Source organism: Bufo gargarizans, chromosome 1, assembly GCF_014858855.1.
Source record: "Bufo gargarizans isolate SCDJY-AF-19 chromosome 1, ASM1485885v1, whole genome shotgun sequence".
In the NCBI taxonomy this organism is placed as follows: domain Eukaryota; kingdom Metazoa; phylum Chordata; class Amphibia; order Anura; family Bufonidae; genus Bufo; species Bufo gargarizans.
In genome coordinates this window covers 118672921-118696114 of record NC_058080.1, presented here as the reverse complement: position 1 = coordinate 118696114, position 23194 = coordinate 118672921, and the positions used below count along the sequence as shown (strand labels likewise).

Sequence of the window (23194 nt, the reverse complement as noted above, 5' to 3'; positions counted from 1 at the left end):
TTACAGGGATACTAAAGTGCAGCATTATTATTAGGAAATCTTTACAGAGGCACTCACATCCCTGCTAGGAGCCTGCCTGCTGCAAACGCTTATTAAAATTGTTCATTAATAGGCAAAAACAACATGGGGCTTTATTTAAAACAATTAGCAAAACAAGCACATTTTTTAGCATTAAATTGCTGCAGGAATAATCGTGTGGAAGTCCAGATACTTTATTGTTCTCATTTTGTACATTTTCTCGTTTGCATTATTTCTAAGTACAGTTAATAAAAGAGTTGTCCAGCTTTTATTAAGTGTTGGCCTAACGTTGATTAGCTGATCGTCGGCGGACTGTCCATATAAAAGATGTGATCAACGACATGCTTATCCAGGGAAGCGAATGGGAATGAGTAATCATGCAATAGACTGTTTGGGCGGTCATCGCCTTGTGTTAAAGGCAGATCCAAACCAATTTATCATGATTGGCCAAAATATTGCAGCAGCTGTTGATCGCCAACAGCCCCCCCCCCCCCTCCCATGGTAATGTCTTCATGAGATCCTTTAGTATTTATAATTCCCTGATCAACATTTACATACAGTACTACAGCTATACCAATACTGGCAATCAGTCTGCAAAAGTGCAAAGTCAAATAATCACCAGATCCTACAGATCACACGTCAACATACCTTTCTTTGTAAAGGACTTCTATACAGAACATATGCAGCATGGGAAGGTATATGTAAATGCAGGGGCAGACTGGGAATTTAAAGTGGCCCTGGAAAAACTAAATAAAAGTGGCCCCATTTTGTAGGCAGATCCAAATTAAGCAAAAACATTGAAACACAAGTAGGCGGGGTCAGCAATACCATGGTGCAAAATACAATCCCAACAGAACCACATAACACAGTGTAGTACAATATACAGCCCCGAAAGCTGGCCCTCTGTACTCGTCATCAATAGCTGCCATTTGTTTGTCCTCCTCCTGCAGTTGTCTATGGAGCAGGATCTTAGGAGGTGAGGTGGAGCCACAGCAGTTGAATTCAGGAGGGCATGTGTGGTCACACTGGCTGGGTACATACGCACCTGATTCTCACAGAGAGAAGGACTTGTATGGCCCCCTGGGGCATTGACCCACCAGGAAATTTTCCTGTAAGGTCAATGGCCAATCCGCCCCTGTGTAAATGTCCCCTTTTGACAGGGGCATAGCTATAGGGGAAGCGATTGCTTGGGGGCCCAAACTCAGAAGCGGCCTACCCAAAAGTTCCAAAGAAGTTGGTGGGAAGGGGGAATGGCGTTCAAAAATTAGCTGTGGGGCCCAGTAATTTCTAGTTATGTCACTGCTTTTTGACATAGTTGTATATGAATATAATTATGCAGATGTTAAAGGGGTTACTCAAGAATTAAGAAAATGAAAATACTTAAATATATATATATATATATATATATACAGGTCCTTCTCAAATAATTAGCATATTGTGATAAAGTTCATTATTTTCTGTAATGTACTGATAAACATTAGACTTTCATATATTTTAGATTCATTACACACCAACTGAAGTAGTTCAAGCCTTTTATTGTTTTAATATTGATGATTTTGGCATACAGCTCATGAAAACCCAAATTTCCTATCTCAAAAAATTAGCATATTTCATCTGACCAATAAAAGAAAAGTGTTTTTAATACAAAAAAAGTCAACCTTCAAATAATTATGTTCAGTTATGCACTCAATACTTGGTCGGGAATCCTTTTGCAGAAATGAGTGCTTCAATGCGGCGTGGCATGGAGGCAATCAGCCTGTGGCACTGCTGAGGTGTTATGGAGGCCCAGGATTCTTCGATAGCGGCCTTAAGCTCATCCAGAGTGTTGGGTCTTGCGTCTCTCAACTTTCTCTTCCCAATATCCCACAGATTTTCTATGGGGTTCAGGTCAGGAGAGTTGGCAGGCCAATTGAGCACAGTAATACCATGGTCAGTAAACCATTTACCAGTGGTTTTGGCACTGTGAGCAGGTGCCAGGTCGTGCTGAAAAATGAAATCTTCATCTCCATAAAGCTTTTCAGCAGATGGAAGCATGAAGTGCTCCAAAATCTCCTGATAGCTAGCTGCATTGACCCTGCCCTTGATAAAACACAGTGGACCAACACCTGCAGCTGACATGGCACCCCAGACCATCACTGTCTGTGGGTACTTGACACTGGACTTCAGGCATTTTGGCATTTCCCTCTCCCCAGTCTTCCTCCAGACTCTGGCACCTTGATTTCCGAATGACATGCAAAATTTGCTTTCATCCGAAAAAAGTACTTTGGACCACTGAGCAACAGTCCAGTGCTGCTTCTCTGTAGCCCAGGTCAGGCGCTTCTGCCGCTGTTTCTGGTTCAAAAGTGGCTTGACCTGGGGAATGCGGCACCTGTAGCCCATTTCCTGCACACGCCTGTGGATGTTTCTACTCCAGACTCAGTCCACTGCTTCCGCAGGTCTCCCAAGGTCTGGAATCGGTCCTTCTCCACAATCTTCAGGGTCCGGTCACCTCTTCTCGTTGTGCAGCGTTTTCTGCCACACTTTTTCCTTCCCACAGACTTCCCACTGAGGTGCCTTGATACAGCACTCTGGGAACAGCCTATTCGTTCAGAAATTTCTTTCTGTGTCTTACCCTCTTGCTTGAGGGTGTCAATGATGGCCTTCTGGACAGCAGTCAGGTCGGCAGTCTTACCCATGATTGTGGTTTTGAGTAATGAACCAGGCTGGGAGTTTTTAAAAGCCTCAGGAATCTTTTGCAGGTGTTTAGAGTTAATTAGTTGATTCAGATGATAAGGTTAATAGCTCGTTTAGAGAACCTTTTCATGATATGCTAATTTTTTGAGATAGGAATTTTGGGTTTTCATGAGCTGTATGCCAAAATCATCAAAATTAAAACAATAAAAGGCTTGAACTACTTCAGTTGGTGTGTAATGAATCTAAAATATATGAAAGTCTAATGTTTATCAGTACATTACAGAAAATAATGAACTTTATCACAATATGCTAATTTTTTGAGAAGGACCTGTATATAAAAAAAACCTTTCTTTAGTTATAATAGCTCGTTTTGTCCTGGGAGCAATCATTAGGAAAAATAAAATGGCCGCTGTCCTACTAGTTCACACAAAACCTGTCCTAATTACACAGGAAGACAAGTTAAAGAGCTGAAGATCATATTAAATTGTATTCAGGATCATAATTCCTGACAAGCAGAGCAGAGAGGAGGATGAGGCAGCTCTTTACCTCAGTGTTGTAAAGTAACTTGTCCTCCTGTGTGATTAGGACAGGTTTTGTGTGTTCTAATAGGCCATTTTATTTCTCCTACTGATTGCTCCCTAGACAAAATGAACCTTTATAGCTGATGAAATGTATTTGGGAATATATTTATACTAAAGTAATATTTAAGTATTTTCATTTTCTTAATTCGCGGATAACCCCTTAAAGATATTTAATCATTTTCACAACACATATAAGAAATAACTGGAATACTGTAGGGTAGCCGGGCACACTCAATATACTGGGAACATATAGAATTTAATATATTCATAAAATCATAAAACCATACATATAATATGCAACAATGGCTGGAATAAATAGCCTAAAAGTAATATAAAATAAACAGCCTAAGATAGATAATAAGAAAGTGCGGTGTATGAATAAATAAGAAGGTACAATAATTCTATAATGTGCGTCTGCAATAGGGACAATCCCCCAAAGTCAACCTGTAATGGTTGCTTAGTAATAGACTTTGCTTCCAATAGTGGTATATACCAGCATCAAGCCCGTGCTACTGTTTCCAGAATGTTCATGGATGGTATAGACAGTCTTAGTCAATAGTACATACTCCAGATATATTGCTTTAGTGTACTCTCGGTAAGTAAAAGTTTAGCGGCGTCCCACTATACTTACAAGTCAGTGGCGTCCCGCTGAACTGTTCTGAATGCTGCGCTATTCCGATTTTTTTTCTGAGGAAGGGGTCATTTAAAACCCCGAAATGCGTTTGGTCAAGGATCCCCCAGAAATATTGGAACATTATTGGATATAAATTTTCCATGTGTTAATTTACCCACAAGAAATTGTCCAGTGCGCGAGGAGTGGAAATTTACTGCACTACCACAAGCTACAGCAGCAGTAGACACGTGCAAACAGCCACCAGCGCGGAAGTCGGATGGATAGAGCTTCAAAGACACCAGTCTCCAGTTTCACAAGAGAAGTGTCCAGAGTGATAAAGGGGTATTCAGCAGGCACGGTAAGCACTTTTTCTAACAGCACGCCAACAAGATCTCACATCGGAGCAATATATCTGGAGTATGTACTATTGACTAAGACTGTCTATACCATCCATGAACATTCTGGAAACAGTAGCACGGGCTTGATGCCGGTATATACCACTATTGGAAGCAAAGTCTATTACTAAGCGACCATTACAGGTTGACTTTGGGGGATTGTCCCTATTGCACCGCACTTTCTTATTATCTATCTTAGGCTGTTTATTTTATTTTACTTTTAGGCTTTTTATTCCAGCCATTGTTGCATATTATATGTATGGTTTTATGATTTTATGAATATATTAAATTCTATATGTTCCCAGTATATTGAGTGTGCCCGACTACCCTACAATATTCCAGTTATTCTTTCTAAGAGGAAGGGTGATTCCTCTTAAACTGTGTGCACCTCTATCATTGGTTTGTGTGTCACTCCTGTGAGCCACATTTGTCTAATTACATATAAGAAATATTCTTCTTGATTATGATATTCCTTAGAAAATAATACGGCAGGAAATAGCCACAAGTCAGTAACAGTTAGAAAATTGCTATATTTTCCAGCAAACATTTTCTTACAGGCAACACTATATCTGCCAACTACTCCTTATCCTCCTATTAACTGCATCACTGCCCCTGTCTATTCACAAACTGCTTGATGCCGTTACCCAGCCCCACGGGCATGCTTTGCCTCCAACTATTGGGCATGAAATGAGTCCTCCCATAAGGAGTAGTCATTTATAACTTCTGAATCTCCTGAAACAGTAGCTACAATTGATATGTACAATGTCAAGGAAAAAGTAGTAAATTATCTGGCATTTACTGTATCATTCTCTTTCTACCAAACCACAATATGCATACGTGTACATACTGTACAGTTTATTATATACACAACGGGAATTTTCTGTCTGAATATCTAATCTGAGCATTTGCCATGATTGGACATATTACGTGACATATTTGGGACATTGATGGCATATGGCTAGGAAGGTGTGGGTTCCCTAGTGGTGGGACAGAACACCACGCATGTGTGGCCACCCTCCTTTCACCACTTATGAAGTTTCAAAAATAGAGTGCTGGCTCATTGACTTCCAGCAGTCCCATAGCAGTGAATGGAGGGATGACCACACATATACAGCTTTCTTTGCATTTATCACTATGGAACTTCCGAAAATATTTGTACACTCCCAAGGAACTGAATGGAGGGTATGCATACTGTGCTTTTCTTTACTTCGGAGGCCCGGCGCCTAAACATGAGACCTGCACCTATCTCACATTGATAGGATATCCTAGAGAAATGCCATTAATGTCTCACATGGGAATACCTCTTTAATGATTTACCTAATAACTCCTAATCAGCGCCCATCATCATGAGAAGTGGAATCATTGCAACCAGTGGCTGTTATAACAGAGATGTTTCAGGTAATGCACTAGGGCATAGTCATCTGGGGAAATAGTATCAGCACCATACTCATCTGTAACTAGGCAATGCATATACGTATGGTGGATTTTATCATGTACAACTGTGGTGAAAAATCTCCAATGTACTGCATGACGTATTTTTTCCAATGACCCACAATAAATGATGATATTAAAGGATTTGGCTGTTTTGGACACCCCTGTTCAATTTATAGGGTCTGCTTAGCCAAGCAAGTCATGGATATTAAGAGTGGAATTGAATGGATTTCCACAGTATCCAGTGAATCCCTGTAGAGGTGTAATGTGAAGCCCCCTAGGCAAAATTGTTACAGGGCCCTCATCTTTCATGTGCCGTATAGATAAAGTATGGGATGACTGCTTCCTCTGAACCCCCTTTAGAGGTATCCATGGATGCTTGTAGTCCTCCTGAGTCCAGCTAGTTTTAGCAAACATAGGAGGGGGATCGGGTGACCTGATCTCTATCTCCTGGTATCATAATGATACTTTCACACAATGTCATTTCATTTAATAGAGAATTGTGCAAGTAGCACATTTCTAAATCACTTCAATTAAAAAATATGCCTGCATCCGCCTTAAAAAAATCTCTAATTTCATAGGCACTACAGACCCCTAAGTTGCTGTCCACTGCTTGTTGCCAGTCAAGATCTGTCCCTAGTAACGGAGACACAGAAGACGGCTCACAGGAAATGGTGGCTTTTTTGAAAATTCAGGTAGGCATTAACAACAAAATATGTTTGGTAGACCTTAACTGAGTTATGAGATATTGATTGTGATGTAAGTATGGAAGTCTATGGGCACCATGGTGGCTCAGTGGTTAGCACGGGTGCATTGCAGTGCTGGGGTCCTAGGTTTGAATGTGACCAAGGACAACATCTGCATGGAGTTTGCATGTTCTCCCCATGTTTGTGTGGGTTTCCTCCGGGTTCTCCGGTTTCGTCTCACACTCCAAAGACACACTGATAGGGAACGTAGATTGTGAGCCACACTGGGGACAGCGTGATGATAATGTCTGTAAAGCGCTGCGGAATATAGCGGTGCTATCTAAGTGCATCAAATAAATAAAATAAGTCTATGAAGGCACAGCAGTTTCCATGACTTCCGATGCCTTTCTGTGTATCCACATCATCCAATATGATGCGTACACAGCCTCTTGCTTCTTAGAGATATAACTCATAAAAGAAAATATACTGTTTGCTCCCTTCATTCACCTCTTTTCGACATCTCATTCCAGCCTTCCAATTGCAATGTCTGTATCTCATCCCTGGTATTCCTCTATTGATTTTGTTAGTAAATTTTACTGTGAACTCTTGCATAGCTTGTCAGTGTCATATAACAATTAAATGGCGATAGATAACACACAGGATAATAAGCTTCACCATCCCTCAAATGGTTTAACTAGCCGTGGATGATAAGGATTCCTGTCACTTATTAACACTGCTGCCAAGACCCTATAACTCCGCTGACAGATCGGGAAATGAGTAAAAGAAACCTCGAAACTTCAGTAACAAGGCAAATTTACTGACGGATCAAGTGCTTTTATTCCAGTAAGTGCAAGAATTAAAGGGTTTTGCAAGAGGATAATATTTACTTAAACAAGCTTCAGAATGGGTTTATCGGGTTGTCCAACTTTTTCGTAGTGATGGCCTATCCTCCGACGCCCTCCATCCCTTCCGATCAGCTGTTCAAGTGTAGCTTTGTTGCCATGAAATAGCAGGATTAAACAGCTCCATAGCTCTGTCAACTTTGTAGGGGAGGGGCTCATTACTAAAGTGCTATTCCCATTGTAGTCAATGGGAGCAGTGCTGCAGTGACAAGCTCTCTCCACTGCGCAGTTGATGGAGCTGTACAGTTCCGGCGCCAACGTCTGGCAAAGGAGTACGCCCGAAAAGCTGATTGCTGGCGGTGGAATGTCAGATCCCTAAAAATCAGGTAGTGATGACTAGAGATGAGCGAATTTCAGGCTATGAAATTCATTCACGCTTTGTTTACTGGCAAAAGGTGAATTGCGTTATGGATTTTGTTACTACGGACCATAACGCAATTCTATGACGGAATGCATAACGGAATGCCTTTATAGGCCTTCAGTTATCCATTCCCTCATAATGGAAGTCTATGGGCTGCATAACGGATCCATCCCATTTCCGATATGCAGGGGAGTCCTCTCCTGCATAACGGAAATGGGACATTTGAGGATCGGTAGAAGACCACATAAAGACTTTACATATACTAACAGCCGTACTATGTGAATAGGTTTATTTCTATGCTGTATTGTTGAAGCAAAGTGCAAAACGTTAGCTAAAAATAAAAGTAGCTGAAGGTGGAGTTTCCCTTTAAGACAATTCTTGGGGCATCAAACAGTGTTACTGTTATCAGTTTATATAAAAAGTTGAATTCTGTTGAAATTGTCTCCTGATCATTTATCACTGTCATTTCAAGCAAAATACGCACTGCTTTTTATTTCAGATAAAAGGAAATAATTAAATATTGTTTCTGAACAAAAGAAAGAAATGAATGCTGAAGTGAATGCAATATTTCACTTGTGTCATATTCACTGCTAAAGAGGATGCTTGAAATGACTCTAGCAGGTACTGTCTTTTCACTTTTCAGACGGCACTGACTACCGAATAAGCTATTGTAATAAATCGACCACATTTAACTTATTTTTGCTGTGTGTAAAGCATAGGTCTGGTAATGACTGCATATGCAGGCTGGCTGTACGAGGAGCTGTCAGCCTTAGGCCCCTTTACACTGCCCAATGTCCAGGCAGATTATCGCTAATAAGCGTTTGTATCAACTCTCATCAGTGATAATCTGCCAGTGTCAAGGTGATGCCGATTACCTAACGAACGAGCAAAACACTCATTCTTCGGGTAATAGATCGTTGGTGCGGTCACCTAAATCATCATTTGTGGGCAGAAGATTGTGCCTTCTAAACAGCACTCTGCCCACCGGCAAACAATGATTCTGTATGGAGACGAGCAATAGTGATCGCTCCTCCCTATACTATGGAGGGGATTGCTGCATGTAAATGCAGCTTTCTCCTCTACTGATGAGAAGGCCAATGTTGGGAATTGTCTGCTCCATTGAGTAAGTGTATGGGGACTTTTTGGATAGTCATAATTTTTTTGTTAAAAGTTCCCTGATACTTGAGAGACGAGAAGAAGGGATGCCTCCTTATTGCTATCTGAAATTGGGCTTTTTTAACCAGACATCTCCTTCAATGACTAGCCAGGAGTTGTTGCATCCCCTATCCACAGAAACACAAGAACAGGAGTCCGGGCTGCCCAATTTGAATGGAGAAGTTATGACTCATGCACTCTGACGCTTCATTTAGCTCTATGGGGCTGCCGGAGATAGCAGAGTGTATCTCAGCTATCTCTAACAATCCCAAAAAGTTGATTGTAGTTGCGGACACATGCATGCTGCTTCATTCAAATGGGAAGCCTGAGCCCCCATTCTCGTAATTGGCAGGTGCCCCAGCATCTGGACCTCTGCCAATCAGACACTTATTTCATATCCTGAGTATAAGTTGTCATGGAAAAAACCCTTTTATTATACAGAAAACAGAGTAAGGGTCAATTCACTGTTCCAGTGCTTCAGATGCAAATAGCATAGGCAGCATAGGCTGTGTGAATCCCGTATTGCGGTGCAGACCCAATTGACTTGAATGGGTTCGCAATCTGCAAAATATGGCAAAATATAGCACATGTCCTATCTTCTGTGGTGCGGAGGCATGGACCTGAATGGCCACGGAAGCATTTAATAGTGTTTCCATGGGCTTCCGATCCGTGGCTCTGCTCCGCAAAAGATAGGACCGATCCAATTTTTAGCTGCATTTTGGGGATTGTGGATCCACTGAAGTCAATGGGTCTGCATCCTCAGCACAGATTGCACACGGCCGGAGACTGTATACTGTGGACCAGCCATTTGTGGTCTGCAATACGGGCATGGAGCCCTTACAGTTATGTGAATGGGCAGTTGCTACCTTGCCCTGGTACCCGAAAGAGCCCAAAGTAATACAATATTTAATACAACACCAGTATTATAAATGGCATATAATAGATGGAGGTGTGTGTGTGGGAAGCCATCACAGATTTTGCCCACTGATTACTGTTACGTCAATTCAGCCAAAGTTTGCTAGTAACGGAAATAAGGAAAAATAAAATCCTGTTCTTCACCATAATAGACAAGTAGTAATCAAAGTAATTGAACCAGAAATATTTGAATGCAGGTCAGATATTATAGGGTCAACATCAATCCAGATGTAACCATATGAAGTGTTGAGAATTGTTATAATTTAATTTTCTTTAGTGTGCAGTGAAAACCGTTCTAAGAAAATCAAGAATGAAATCTATTACTGTACCTGTCTTCAGTAGGTTCTTAAGGAAGAAAAGTAAAATATATGTTAACAAGAGCTAGATCCTGTGGTTCAATCTAATTTGGGACAGTATAAGTTTCAAGTTGGGCTATACTACACTCACTGGGGCAGATTTACTAATAGCGTCGCCCTTTGCACTGACTATAAGTTGGCAAAGTTTCACTCCAAAAATGTGCCAACGTTTTGGCATATTTTTGGGGCACCCCTCTTTCTATGAAGTCAAGTCCCCTTGCTGGAAGATATGTAAAATGTTTAGAAAAGTGTGTAAACCAGTAAATGTGATGCAAAGGATGAACTTTTGTGTTTTAGAGCAAAATCTGCCCTATTGTCCTCTTCTGATGTTTAGGTTAAAGAAAAATGGCACCTTATTACCTTGGGCTGAAGACATACGTAAGCTAAGGAGAAGTTTGACTATGGAGTGTTGCTAGTTTCATTCAGGTACAGACAATTCATGGGCACAATTGTTCTTTAAAGTAAACCTGTCAGGTGATTGCCGCTGCCCTGTCTGAGAGCAAGATATCATCGAGGATGAGAAGCTGAACTTTGTGATGTATAGGTTTATATGATTTGGAACAGAATTTCTGAGTAAAAAGCAGAGTACTTTAAGACCTGACAGGACTCCTAGGAGGGGCAATGAGAGTCCTGCTGACCCTGCCCACACAAGATGACGGACAACCTTTGTGTACACAGACTCATACAAAGAGAGCTCTCAATCACTGCATTTGGGTGTGGTTAGTAGGACTCTCACAGTCTCTACCAGGAGTCCTGTCAGCATTTACTATGCTTTTTACTTAGAAATCCTGCTCCAAATGACATACACCTACTAAACAAGGGAAATTCTTTTTTATGAATAATGAATTAAAAAAATACTACTTTCTGATATCAATCAATCTGCTCAGCTCGCCCTGATCTATAACACGCTGCAGGTTACACAGCATTTTCTGGCTCTTTATAAGCGATATGTCCATTTTAAAATCATTTTTAATATTTTTGTTATCTGGTAAGAGAAAAGACTGACATACTGACTCAGTTTTGAAACAGATCTATAAATATGGAGATCTCTATGAAAGGCACAAACACACCGCTTACAATGCCCAACAAAAGGGTGAAGGAAAAGAAAAGCGTTCAACTTTTAAGGAGAGGAAAAAGGAACATATAAAATATGGATGCACACTTAAAAGACTAAAAGTGGCGTTTCGATGACTGACAACTATTGTAATACATCCATTAGAACAGTATAAGTCTTTCTGAAACTGTCGTGGTTGCCATGGTAACCCGATGTAGGTGTTTATGCAATCTTTATTTAATCTCTTCTGTGATAAGATTCTCCTTTACCACTGCCAAGATAGAACGCTCTTCCCCTGTTTTTGAAAAGTTGCGCTGATATATTACTGGAAATGCCATGACCGCTGTAAGGAATCTCTTTAGAGGTGCCACTTACAGCCCTTAGTGACGCCTTTTGTCTGTAACCTATTATAGGGGCATTTTGAGGAATATGCTTGAGTTACATATGTGCTATTAAGTTATATACAAAAGCAGAGGTGTTTCAAGATAAGAGAAGATTCATGTCATTTCTTAAAATGTCAGAAATATCATGGTTATCTAGTTAACACCTAGCCGTCTTCTGAAGAGCATAGGTCATCAATATCAGATGGCTGGGGGTCCGACTCCCGGCAACCCTGCTGATCACCTTTCTGAAAGGGCAATGCCCGTACCTTGCCATAGTATACAAAGCAAAGCACCATACATTGTATAGCATCTGTGCTTGGTATTGCAGCTCAGTCGCCTTCACTTGTATTGGACCGAGCTGCACAAAGGCCATATGACCAATTGAAGTGATGTTATAGGAGAAGGCTCCAGCCCTGTGGCCCCTTCCAACAGCTGATCGGGGAGATGCTGGGAGTTGGATTCCCACTGCCGATCAGATATTGATGACCTATCTTGAGGATAGGTCATCCATATATAAATTCCCGACCACCCCTTTAAGGTACATCCTCGAGGCGGGGGGGGGAAGGCTGATGATTTTGTTGCGGAATTCATTGCTGAAATGCTGCTGGTTTGCTGCAGAATGAAATCTGACACAGAATCCGCAACCAGAAATTGACATGCTGCGTGATGTTCAGGTTTAGTTCTTACATTTTTTATAGCGTGGATGAAACTTTTGCCAATTGGATAGGATTTTCCATGTGCAATTCTGCTGCAGAAACTCCACAGCATTTACTCCCCATGTGTGCATAACCTAAAGGGGCGTACTAGTGTAAAACAATGGCCACCTATCGATTGGCTATATATGGTAGATCTGTGGTTGTTTGACTACTAACAGCCTCATATGTCTCTGGGACAGAGAGACCCAGTCTGTCACCCACTGTCACCTGCATGCCCATAGTAAGGAGCAGTCTATATGGAACGGAGCGAGGATCGAGCATTGACACTGCCAATTCCATACACTTTTATGGGAGTTAGATATAGTGATCGGTGGGGTGGAATTAGTGGTCATACCCTCATTAATCAAACATATTGCACTTATCCAGTGGATGACCACTAAAGTGTTATTTTCAGCAAGCTCTCATGTCTTTACTAGCTTTAAAGGATTTCTCTTGTAGCTTTTAGAAAGGAGTAGTAAATATACTTTTATGCGCTGCAGCACAAAACAGAAGAAAATTGACATCAGACTAGAAAGCCATCTATGAAAAATAGCTGAAGCTCAAATGCAGGTATTCATTCTCTTTATATTCATTCCATAATCCATCTTTATAGGAGCTTGATATCCAAAAAGGGAACTCTTTTGGCCTAAGTTTAGGTAATAAAAGTCTATGGGCATGCTATTGTATATGGTAGAATTTCCCGGCCTACCTGAAGAACCTTCACCTGTAAAGTGGTGTAAACCTATACCAATCCATCTACCATGCAGGTACTATAATTAATACAGTGACGCTGTATTATGTCCGCCATTGAGAAAAATGAAACCAACTAAATAAAAGTCTAGGGTGCAGACAGGCACACATAATTTTCTATAAATCAAAGTCAAAACATGTTCTAAATGCAAGCGCATTGAAGTGGAATGAGCGTTACCAGTTACTTTGATGTCATCTATTTAAATAGACTTCTTAATGTTCAGATTTCAGAAAGCACTCACTACTCAAATGCAAGAGCGATTCGCTAAGGACGGGACGCGGTGTGCCAAACGGATAACGATCTTTGTTACAGTTCTATCCGCCTCCAGCATACAGATTTAACTCTGCCATAATCATTATGCAAGAAGTCAAATCCCCTTCTCAATTTTCATTGCTGAAACACTATTTGGCAGGCTGTGTTGTAAGAAATTAATGGAAAAAATTAGAGATCCCTATCTATAGTCTACCAAGCCCAACAGATGAATGAAGAAATACACACAGCATTGAGGTTTCTTTTTTCCCTATCAAAGCAGCAAAGGTAATTAAGTTACCGAAATTTTTCATCTGATCTGGCTCCCTTTAGAGCTATTGCAAAAAAAAGCATCTTTTTTTATTTTGTCGGCTTCGAAACAACACAAGCGAGGTATGTAGTTTCTGAGGAGCATTATGACGAATGCGCAGTATTGTTCCATTGATTAGGATGATGAGAAAGGACTGTATCAATAGGAATTTAGAAGTCTGTGTATTCTGTCTTTTTAATTGTTCTGGTACAAAAATAACAAGACTCTGACATCCATACTATTCAAAAAAATCGCAGGAGGCTCTTTTAGAAATATTAAAAAATATTAGCTTAAAGGGAATCTGGCACCATAATTCTGGACTATTGTCTGCAGTAATACATGAGGGGTTCTACAGATTTGGGGGGCAGATCACTATTTTATATTTTTCCCTCCTGTCAGCACTCAAACCTGCACTGAAATACACAGTCTGGACTGCTGTGCCATTCTGACACAAGGGAGAATATGTTTTAGTGCAGCTTTAAATGCTAACGCGGAAGCAGGGGGCAGTAACCAAATAAAAAATAGCTATCTAGACTCTGTAGTACTACTCATGTATTACTGCAGATAATAGTCAAAGATCCTGGTGACAGATTCCCTTTAAGGCCTTATACACAGGACTATTCTGTGTGCACAGATGCAGTATTTTATTATTGATCCAGTCTTGTAATGACTTTCTGACTTGACCTCTCCATCCAGTTTTTTATTATTGGTCCAGTCTTGTAATGACTTACTGACTTGACCTCTCCATCCAGTTTTTTTATTATTGGTCCGTTCTTGTAATGACTTACTGACGTCACATATGCACCCAGTATTTTATTATTGGTCCAGTCTTGGAATGACTTACTGACTTGACCTCTCCATCCAGTTTTTTATTATTGGTCCAGTCTTGTAATGACTTACTGACGTCACCTCTCCATCCAGTTTTTTATTATTGGTCCAGTCTTGGAATGACTTTCTGACTTGACCTCTCCATCCAGTTTTTTATCATTGGTCCAGTCTTGTAATGACTTAATGACTTGACCTCTGCATCCAGTTTTTTATTATTGGTCCAGTCTTGGAATGACTTTCTGACTTGACCTCTCCATCCAGTTTTTTTATTATTGGTCCGTTCTTGTAATGACTTACTGACGTCACATATGCACCCAGTATTTTGTTATTGGTCCATTTCCAAATTTACAATAATCTAGTTATACACTCTGCAACGCCTAAACCTTATTACGTGCGCGAGTGGGAGAGCGAACTAGAGTATAATTTTTATGATTTGGGAGTCCGAACCATGTGTGGGAACTCACATGGTTTCTCCCCATGCATTGCAGGTCAGGAGAACTCATTTAAACTATTCTCTAAGTGGTACAGAACTCCAGTTTTCCAAAAGAAAGCTAATATCTTTCCATCTGATAATTGCTGGAGATGTGGAAACTCTGGAGGTACTTACACACACCTTTGGATGGACTGCACACTTATTCGCACCATTTGGAGATTAGTCCCTTCCACATAAAAGCATCTTACTCTGGCTTCCTTCTACTGACTTTACTCCTGCTAGGAACTGCCTAATCACTTGGTTTATCCAAGAAGCCAAGTTTTTAATTCCACTCCATTGGAGGTCATCTAACCTCCCTATGATTGCTCAGTGAATGGAGAAGGTTGACCAGCTTTTATGATTGGAAGAGCTTTATGGTTGGGAATTTAACACAAGACATTGCTTTCTAAAAAACAGTATTCTGTTTAAGCGAGGTATGTAGTTTCTAAGGAGCATTATGACGAATGCGCAGTATTGTTCCATTGATTAGGATGATGAGAAAGGACTGTATCAATAGGAATTTAGAAGTCTGTGTATTCTGTCTTTTTAATTGTTCTGGTACAAAAATAACAAGACTCTGACATCCATACTATTCAAAAAAATCGCAGGAGGCTCTTTTAGAAATATTAAAACATATTAGCTTAAAGGGAATCTGGCACCATAATTCTGGACTATTATCTGCAGTAATACATGAGGGGTTCTACAGATTTGGGGGGCAGATCACTATTTTATATTTTTCCCTCCTGTCAGCACTCAAACCTGCACTGAAATACACAGTCTGGACTGCTGTGCCATCCTGACACAAGGGAGGGGACTCACGTGCACATGCACAGCAGTCCTGACAATATGTTTTAGTGCAGCTTTAAATGCTAACGCGGAAGCAGGGGGCAGTAACCAAATAAAAAATAGCTATCTAGACTCTGTAGTACTACTCATGTATTACTGCAGATAATAGTCAAAGATCCTGGTGACAGATTCCCTTTAAGGCCTTATACACAGGACTATTCTGTGTGCAGAGATGCAGTATTTTATTATTGATCCAGTCTTGTAATGACTTACTAACGTCACATCTGCATCCAGTATTTTATTATTGGTCCAGTCTTGTAATGACTTACTGACGTCACCTCTGCATCCAGTATTTTATTATTGGTCCAGTCTTGTAATGACTTACTGACTTGACCTCTGCATCCAGTATTTTATTATTGGTCCAGTCTTGTAATGACTTACTGACGTCACATCTGCATCCAGTATTTTATTATTGGTCCAGTCTTGTAATGACTTACTGACGTCACATCTGCATCCAGTATTTTATTATTGGTCCAGTCTTGTAATGACTTAATGACTTGACCTCTGCATCCAGTTTTTTATTATTGGTCCAGTCTTGGAATGACTTAATGACTTGACCTCTCCATCCAGTTTTTTTATTATTGGTCCGTTCTTGTAATGACTTACTGACGTCACATATGCACCCAGTATTTTGTTATTGGTCCATTTCCAAATTTACAATAATCTAGTTATACACTCTGCAACGCCTAAACCTTATTACGTGCGCGAGTGGGAGAGCGAACTAGAGTATAATTTTTCTGATTTGGGGGTCCGAACCATGTGTGGGAACTCACATGGTTTCTCCCCATGCATTGTAGGTCAGGAGAACTCATTTAAACTATTCTCTAAGTGGTACAGAACTCCAGTTTTCCAAAAGAAAACTAATATCTTTCCATCTGATAATTGCTGGAGATGTGGAAACTCTGGAGGTACTTACACACACCTTTGGATGGACTGCACACTTATTCGCACCATTTGGAGATTAGTCCCTTCCACATAAAAGCCTAATCACTTGGTTTATCCAAGAAGCCAAGTTTTTAATTCCACTCCATTGGAGGTCATCTAACCTCCCTATGATTGCTCAGTGGATGGAGAAGGTTGACCAGCTTTTATGATTGGAAGAGCTTTATGGTTGGGAATTTAACACAAGACATTGCTTTCTAAAAAACTGTATTCTGTTATTGGTCCTGCCTTGTAACTACTTACTGACATCACCTCTGCCCCTAGTACTCTGTTATTGGTATGGCCTTTTTCTGCTGCAACTGTCAAGACAAATCAATTGCAGGAATGGCATGAGCAAAGAATGAAACTGTATTAAGCCTTTCTAATATGTTTTGTGTTTCAGTCTCAGGATTTTCAATATCTCTGCTTCCTGCTGTTTAGTGGCGCATTCTTATTTGCATCCAGTGACTGACAAATATACAGAAAATCCTCTGTGAGATAAACAGCCTGGACTCCTTACGTCTTACAGTCAACACCTAGGACAGGAAGGAGATTTGTGATGCTGCTGTGTTCGGCCTGGACTGGAGGCTTTGTAGCATCATTTGACAGTAAAACTAGGTCTGTATAGAAATGTAGGACTAGGCCTGTAGAATTTTTTACATTTGCGGACAGCAAGCAAAGGTGTTCATAGAAAGTTAAAACACAGAGTATATTAGCTGAAGAACCAAAAAGGTTATTGAACATGTTTTTTTCCTTTCATAACATAAGGCCAGCTCTCGGTGAGACACATTAGAAATGTGTCTTCATTCATTCAGCCCCTCCTTCCCTTAGCCCAGAATATTATTAGCTTTTTTTTATCTCTATTAAGGAAATATAAGTCAAAAAAGTGCACAGAAGCTAAAATATAAGCCGTGCCATGTGACTGCTTCATTTGTATACAGATGGGTCCAATACAAAGCAGTATTTTATAGATCTTTGCCTTGGGTGCCAAAACGCTGTGTCTCACCAACACTAGGAATAATCCAAATCTGTTATTCAATGTAATAACAGTAATAGACGCAAAGTTGCAAAAATTGAAAAGCAATGATGCTGGGAAAAGCAGCGCGGATATGCAATTGGCTGCTATTCAGAGTGCTTGCAAAGCATATAAATCAAGAAGTATAAAAGATGACTGCAGTCGGACTACCTCTATGGGGATGTGTGTCATGTGCAATTACAAGGCATAGAATAGACCTTGTTATCTTGTAATGTAAACTTGCTACTAACTCCTGTTTGCAAACCATTACTTTCACTGGGTTCAACTGAACTCTTTTTCTGATGTATTAAAACAATTTACAAATGCAAAAGAAAGGAAATACGTCAAGAAAATTCAAATTAAGTCACTCATGCTAATCTTCACGTTTCAACACTAAATTAAAACTTATACATTAATATTGCTTATACATAAAAGGTTAATGACTGTGAATTACTCTTCGCTTATTACTTAGTATTAGTCTTGACACAGTCTGTAGTATAGCCCAGAGCTGAATTCATAATTCTGCTGGTTGCTGAGTTCATTCGATAGCCTACATTTATGTAAAGCCCTCAGCTGAAATGGGCCTTCAAATCTCTGTGCTTTATTGCATTTTGGGACCGTTTTTTCCTACATCAGATTTCTAGAGAGTGCTTGATGTAAAGACTACACTTGCCAGGAGCGAGCTCTGTGCAGACACTGAGCAAATATTAAATGCCAAGTGTTTTAAGCTCAGGAGCCTGAATAATGAAGATTCAGAATGCAGCTGTAGTAAAATGGGCTGTAAAACATAGTGTAATAGACAACAGTAATAGAAAGATTAAGCTATGTTCGTATCTATGTACTTTCTATTGAAGCTATACTGGATCTGTCACACAAAGGATCCTACTGTTTCATGATGGTGTCGGTTTAAGTTTTGCTGCAGTTCCCATCACTTGGCTACCATTTATCAAATCTTACATTTACTGTACATGTTTTCAATGGGGAGAGAGAGAAAAGCTGCAGCCAGATACCTCCTGTGGTCGCTTATCTCCCAGAAGAAAAGAAGGATCAAGTGTTGAAATTCAACATGACCAATCCTTCTCTCCCCCGACAACATGTTGGGGAAAAGTCGGTCCTTCCTCTCATTGAAAAAGCTGTTCTATAGAAGATATACTGGGGCCCCCTTTAGATGCGCTCCATATCCGGAGGAGCCTTAGAGTATGTTTACAAACAGAATTTTCGTTGCAAAGATTTCTAGAGACTGAAAACCTTGTTCCACACCCATATTGGAGATAGCTGTAGGTCCCAGAAGTGGGATCCACTTCTATGTAATGCTGGGAACCCATGCCTTTAGGAGTCTCTTCTTTCTCGGTGGATCTGGCTACACTTGTTTCTTGCATGGAAGCAGCCAGTGCCCACCAATATATCTCTCCTTCTAGAAGGGATGGTCATCAGAGTGCTCATGCTTCTGGCTGATCCATGCTCTAAGGCTTTCCTCCTCCTGCCTGCTCATCTGCTCCTGCCTGGTCATCTGGGAGCACACACAATCTCTCTGATTCTTAAATAATCAGTGCATGCATGGCTCAATCTGTCCCTAGTCAATTACTGCTGTTCCTGGGTTTTTTAAAACACTTTTCCCATGGGAAGATGCCTGAACAATAAAGTCTCTATCTTGACTAGTCCCTGTGAATGTGTTTTATATCGTCTGTACTTCCATGTCTAAACTCTGCCAGTTTACCATGTTGAACCTGTTCTGTCAACTTCACCTCAACCCATGCTGACTTTGTGCCACCTGCTCTGACCTGACCCTTGGCCTTTTTATTGGGTTGAATTAACTCTGCCTGCCATGACCATGTCTTGTCCACTGAAAATGAGTTTGCCTCTGCCTTTGGTGCCACACCTCAGTGTCTCATTAAGTCTACAGTCACTGAATGAAGATTTCTCCAAGAGGTAGCAGCCTAGTGGTTCCCCTGCAGCGACAACCAGATTCCTGTAACTTTTTGAAAGGTTGCAAACAAGGGGTTTGGCACTTAGATTAAAGCAGTTGTCTCACTTCATCAAGTGTCATTTACAATGTAGAGAAAGTTAATACAAGGCAATTTCTAATGTATTGTGATTGTTTATATTGTGATTGTTCAGATTGCTTCCCTTGCTGGCTTGATTCATTTTATGAGAATAATCAAGCAAGCAAAGGAGGCAATATGGACAATCAAAGTACATTAGAAAAAGCCTTGTATTAACAAATGCCATTTGCCGAAGTGAGATATCCCCTTTAAAGGGGTTTCTCCATCTCAGACAATGGGGACATATCACTAGGATATACTCCCATTGTCTGATAGGTGCGGGTTCCATCATTTTATCGGCTTAGTTTTCGGCTGCGTTTACGAGCTTGGTGTGGGTCCCAGAGGTGGGACCCGCACTTATCAGACCATGGGGGCATATCCTAGTGATTTGCCCCCATTGTCTGAGATGGGAATACCCCTTTAAGCCTTTGGAAGTAGTCCTAAGCCAAATCGATTCAGTGACCCAGTGGTGAGGCCACACTTGCTGTGTTTCAATCTAACAGAAATATATGGTATCATTTGCAAATATACCATAAATGTCTACCATGGGAATGCCCCTTAAGATGGAAAAGTGACAGGAACATGACCAAACATTATATCATGATCAAATCCTCACCTGTGGTTAAAATAAAGAGCAAGTGTATGTCATACTACACAGTGGTCAGAAAATCAGATAAAACGTATTTTGCAAACTATTTGCTTCTGCAAGCACCTGACTCTAAATCCGGTACTAATCCACGTAGAGAAATATAGACAGTGTATCGCCAAATCAATTGCATACAATATTATCCCTATTATGCAAAACCTTAGGAGTCTGTCTAAAAGCAGACACTGAGGAGTTAATGAAATTGAGAGAATACATAATAGATGGACAGAGACAAGAAAGTGACCATGTATATAAAATCCTTCTGTGTTACCGGAGCTTGTAGACATAAATAAAAAATCCTCTGATGATGGTTCCCTTTAAGGTTGAGAATAAATTGGCCCCGTTGAATCACTGCTCCTTTTTTTTTTTTATAAAGGACTTACTGCAGTCTTCGCTCCAGGAGACTTTGATAAAAACTTCCTTGTTAGGATCACAATTCTAACTAGTCAAAGACCACAAGGTCTATGTAACAAAGCATCACAGCTGGGGCTTATGTGGAACAAAGCTCTGTCTTCCCATCCTCTTGTACCTGCTCGGAAATTTCCTTTGATCACGCTGCAGCACCTGTCTCTGTCCAGCTTCGCAGCCAAAATACAGGTCATAAAACCAATATGTTTTAATGTAATATTAATTTTCTCGGACCTTCAGATAAGAATATTCGAGTCTATGCGTTAGGTAAAAGCCTCCTATCAAAGGACCATCTGTCTGTGCCCGATACATAGATAATGATGCACAATACAATGCGGATCAGTCAGGCTGACACCATGGAGATATAAGGTACTCATCCTATATCCTTACCTGTGCCGAAAATCTTTATTTCTTGGTGAAAGCAAGAAAGAGAAGAGAGCAAGAATAAATCAAATGCTGTCTAAAGAGGCGCACAATGATGATGGGTAGAAATGAGTGGGGAAGATGGGTAACCCAATTTGCATGCCACAAAATTGGAAACTTCATCAAATGAGGTTCTAATTATCAACTTTTGGGAAAGTAACAAATACGTCATCGAGAGGTTACTTTGATTGTTATTTGCGGAACACTTTTCAAGTTTATGTTCAATTGATTATACTACTGGTGTTACGTAATCAGCCATCTATTATACCAAAAGAGCTGCCCCCCGATTAATCAAAGTAAACTCCCGTGCTAAGAATATGTTCTAAACTGTATTCTTTATATGAACACTCAAAGGTAAAATAGTATGTTATTTCAATGTGGGGAAAATACATTTATTTACCTCCTAGGCAGCAGAAATTAAAGAAAAAATATATTGATCAATTAAAAGTAAGCTCAACATGTAAACTCTTCATCTATTCAATTTTTAAAATAAAATATTAAATTCCATTACAGGTATTTTCGGGATATTTTTGATATTGATGGCCTATCCTCAGTGATGCCCGTCACTGCCACCGATAAGCTGTATGAAGAGGCCAGGATGTTCCATGAGTGCTCCGGGCTCTGCCTAGGCCATTTGACAACACGTTCATCAGTCACATGGCCTAGGCGCAGTTCAGTCCCATTCAAGTGATAGAGGCCGACTTCAATACCAAGTATAGCCACTATCCAGAGGATGGCACTGTGCTTGGTGAGGTCCGAGGAGGCTGTGGCACTCACCCGAGCTCCGGTAAGCACAGCGGCTTTCTCAAACAGCTGATCGGTAGAAATGCTGAGAGTCGAACCCCTGGCAAGCTCATATTGATCATGTATCCTGAAGATAGGCCATCAATACAAAATCCTGGAAAACCACTTTAAATAGTCCACCTGAAACTAATGATACTGGGGACATTTATGAAATTGCCTATAAGAAAAACTTTCTTTGCTGCCCATAGCAACCAATCACAGTGCAGCTTTCATTTGTCAGTGCTTAGTTCACAGTGATCTTGAAAAATAAGAGCTGTGCTGTGATTGGTTGCTATGCACAACAAAGACCGTTTTTCTTTTAGACCATTTTCATGAATGGCCTAAAAGAAAAACTGAGGCCTACAATGCCTCAGGTTCTACTAACTAGTATCAGTGTTGGCTACAGTATTACTTTGTTAAATTGTGCTTCAAACAAAAAACCTAAAATGTGATTGGTTGCTATAGGCAAAATTTCCTTTTTTTTTAGGGCAATTTTTATGCATGAGGCCCACTACTCTGTTACATGAATTGTCCTTGTTGTCCATAGCATCCAATTAGAATACAGCTGAGCAGTTTAACTTAGGAAAGCTGGGCTCTGGTTGCTATTGGCAACTTTGATCAATGATGACACTGTAGGGAATGTCCACGATTTTTTATTATCTACGACAACCCCCTCGAAACTCCATCCTATAACACCATGAGGTTTTTAGGTCCAAAGTTCTGCACTAATTAACATCTTAATATTTCTTTACAGTGGTCACAGATCCATTTTTTTCTGATAGACAGCTCTAAATCCCCTGCTAAAATTTAATTCAGAAGAGCATATTCTATCTACTTCACTAGAAGGTTTGCTGGATATTAAAGGAAACATTGAACAAGGGGGGGACTGATCTTTTCGCTGGTCTCTGATATCCCCAGCATCGTTGGAGGATGGGCTTAATTTATGATGTGGCACTCTCCATGTGCCTAAACTGAAATGTAAGCCAGCCCAAAACTGTCCAACACTTCAAGAATCACTTAGGCCATAAAACTGGTGTAAATTATGATAAATGAGCTGGGCCTGATGGCCCTGCCTAACCGCTGCCCCACTACGCCTTCTTTTTTGGAAAGTGGCAAGGGAGACACTTAAAAAGTCGCACACCCGGGGTTTGCAACTTTTCTTAGGAGGAGATGATGAATTCTCTTTTTGGTGTACAATCTGCAGACAGCATGTTATAGAGCAGGAGGAACTGAGCAGATTTATATATAGTTTTGTGGGAAAAGGAAACCTGTATTTTATTTA

The 23194-nt window shown here is 40.4% G+C and overlaps 1 protein-coding gene across 4 annotated transcripts in view; it reads right to left on the bottom strand.

Annotated features, from left to right (window-relative positions):
• TENM3 (teneurin transmembrane protein 3) overlaps nucleotides 1-23194 on the bottom strand; it is a 1312080-nt gene that overhangs the window by 45813 nt on the left and 1243073 nt on the right. The window lies entirely within an intron of this gene.